This window comes from Acyrthosiphon pisum, chromosome A1, assembly GCF_005508785.2.
Source record: "Acyrthosiphon pisum isolate AL4f chromosome A1, pea_aphid_22Mar2018_4r6ur, whole genome shotgun sequence".
NCBI lineage: Eukaryota > Metazoa > Arthropoda > Insecta > Hemiptera > Aphididae > Acyrthosiphon > Acyrthosiphon pisum.
Genome location: NC_042494.1, coordinates 78700811 through 78704540, shown reverse-complemented (window position 1 = coordinate 78704540; position 3730 = coordinate 78700811).

Below are 3730 nucleotides of genomic sequence, written 5' to 3'. Positions count from 1 at the left end.
ATAATTTATAATAAATAATAATAAAATTTGTAACGAGATATGTTCTTGCATCGACTGCCGTCGCCGTCACTGCAACAACGATATGCGAATAATATTATTCCTATATCTACTTGCCTATTATAATAATATATTAGCTATAGTATAAGTGTATTATCAGGTGCCAGAGATGTGCGGCAATTAACGATATTGTGAAAGTATCGAGATTAAAAAATATAGGTAAGAATTCTGCCGATTGAAAGCGTGATGCGTCCTATTATAGAACCACAATGTAAATTTTAATAAGGAATACCTATATAATATTATACAAACTGCAGTTGGGTGGGAAATAGTGGTAGGGTACGGGATAAATTGCAATTATCGAGAATTTAACTAATTTAACGAATTATATAAGTATGACTATCTAATTTTTGTTTTTTCTTACATTATGTTCTATGAAGCTATATAATATAAAATCAATTGAAGTAGATTAGTTACAGGCACCTACTTAGTTAGTTATCTTTATATTCTTTATACGTATTTTTTCTTTAAAATTATGTTATAATGTCATAATATTTTATAGTTACATATTTACTTTCGATCCCAATAAATATTATAGTATCTATATTAAAGACCTGCGCGGTTTCAAGGAGATCGCTTTTTGCTTGCTGAAATATTTTTTCATTTGTGGTAGGGACCTGCAGGTCATCCATGGTTATTAATACTTTAAATTATGTATGAAAAATATGTTCAACAAACTGCAGTAAATTGTATTACTTATTACGAGGCCCATACAAAATTATTTGCGGGCAGTGTGTTGCCGATTCCTGATTTTACGAGACGAGGGTTGTAATAGTACTTATGTATATGTATTAAAATATTATATTTTGTTTATTCAAATCTATTTTGCGATTTTGAAAGCAGTTTCCCTGGGATGCGTGAAGACTGACTACGTATTCGAGTCGGTCCCTTCAGTGATGGAAACAATAGCATTAATGTATTATTACGTATCTATAATATAATAACAATAATCACAGTAAATAATTTTAGTTAAACTATGATGTTAACCCATTTTCTAATTTTTAAGGACACTCGTGGCCTAGGCCACCGGGACACCCCCCTGGAATCCCCTATTCCTGATGTCCTGGCTATTATTGACATTACCGATTACCTGGCTATATATGTAGCAATTGACTTTTATCTAATATAAATAATATTGATAACCGATTGGTATATTGTTGTAAAATGGTAGTCAGCCCAGCGTACCCCGGGTACAGACAATATGTTGGTAGGTATATATAGGTATTAGGTACAATATACTACAGTACTACATTACCACTCGTGTACTGTAATAATAATAATTATTAAATTTATGTTTTTGTTTATTTTTCTAAAACAAGAGGACAAGGTATGTATATGGCGTTCGCCTCGCCCTTTATTCGAGGTGTGTACCGTGTCAAGTGCAAGTTTATACACAAAGCCGATTATATATATAAACATAATATAATATATTATATTTTCCTCTTTCAATGTCGTGCGCGCATGCGTGGTTTTCGTTGAGATGACCTCCAATATAATATTATAAATTATAAAAATATATTCCAAACGAATATGGCGAGCTATACATTGTGATGTTTTTGGATCTATTACGGATTATTGAGGGACACTCCCGAAAAAAAACCTATTCCGACATTTCGTACCTGACCCACTCGATCGGATGTTTGCGCCGCCGCCGCGGGAGATACGATTGAGATATTATTGTACAATATATTATGTACCTACAATCTACATAATATATATATATATATATATATCTATATAATATATGTATATTGTATATTTGTATATTATATTAAATATAGTATAATATAACTGTCGCATATATGATATGTCATATCCACAAGTATTTATTTTTATACATGAGGCGCGCGCCCACGGGTCCCACGCGGAATATGCATAATAAAATACGACTTATATATTATTGTAAATTATTATTCGTTGCCGAACGCGATTATGAGATACAGATTGCAACGTGTCTTACACTCTAAGTCTTAACCACTGCCAGTATACTTTTAAAAAATCATAAAATCGTAAAAGAGATTTTATAATATATTCAAATGTATAATATTTTTCGGTTTAGCTAAACTCAAATCAAAACATTTACAATTTTTGTTTTGGTCACTAATTATTTTCATAAAGTCGTCTAAATATATAGTATACTAGCCGACCCGTCACAGCTTCGCCCGTGATTGGTTGTTTATTTTGCCTCCAGACGTTTATATGTATAATTTTTTATTCAAATTTTATCGTTTAATGTGATCGGAAAGTAAACATAAAAAAGGCGGGTAAGTCGTGGATGTCGCTCTGCTGTACAGTAGGTTACAAGTGGGTTACTGTAATGGATGGAATTAAATTTGAATCCAATGATATTATATCATTGTATACGAAAAACGATTCTGAACGGAGATGATTTGTCAGTCTAGGATATATTATTTTTAAAGAAAAACTTATGGAGAACCTTGTACCAAATTTTAAAAACTTAGTTATAAAAGAAAAAATTTTTACGATTTTTCAACCCCTAAATTACTTGCAAATTTTCGCAATTTTGACATATTTCGTATAAATTTGAACTTTAAATGCTTATAAATAAAAATTGTGACAATGTATTCCTTTTATTTTGCAACTGCTATTGTAAAAATATGTTAGGAGCCTTGTATTAAATTTCCAAATCTTAGAATTAAAAAGAAAAACTTTTATGAATTTCTGTCTAAGATAATTTGAACATTGCCGTAATTTTTACGTATTTAGTCAAAATTTGAACTTTAAATGCTTATAAAAAAAAATCGTGACTATATATTTCTTTTATTTTTCAATTGCTATTGTAAAAATATATTATGAGCCTTGTATTAAATTTTGAAATCTTAGATATAAAAGGAAAATTTTTTATGAATTTCTAGCATAAAATAATTTACGAATTTTCGTGATTTTTACATAATATGTTGTCAAAATTTGAACTTTAAATGCTTATAAATAAAAATTGTGACAATGTATTCCTTTTATTTTGCAACTGCTATTGTAAAAATATGTTAGGAGCCTTGTATTAAATTTCCAAATCTTAGAATTAAAAAGAAAAACTTTTATGAATTTCTGTTTAAGATTATTTGAACATTGCCGTAATTTTTACGTATTTAGTCAAAATTTGAACTTTAAATGCTTATAAAAAAAAATTGTGCCTATGTATTTTTTTAATTTTTGAATGGGAGTTAGAACAACATATGTGGACCCTTCTATTAAATTTTCAAGTATTTTGTCCCAGCTAATTTTTTTTTATCAACATTTATAAAAAAAAAATCAAAAAAAATCGATTATTTCAATTGCCTATAAATAGATTAAAAATTAGTGAAATATTTTGAAAATAAAACTATATAAAGAAAATGTCAATTTAAACAACTGGTAAAATTTTCAAGTGTCTACGACTCATACTTTTTGAATAATAACAAATATCAAAAATCGTTTGAGGCTAAACCGTTATTTAATGCGGTTTTGTAAAAATTTAAATTTCAAACACTCCTAAAAATTTTTTGTCTTAGTCCGGTTGAGTTTTTTTTACAGATATTTAAAGAAAAACTTATGGAGAACCTTGTACCAAATTTTAAAAGCTTAGTTATAAAAGAAAAAAATTTTACGATTTTTCAACCACAAAATTACTTGCAAATTTTCGCAATTTTGACATATTTCGTATAAATTTAAACTT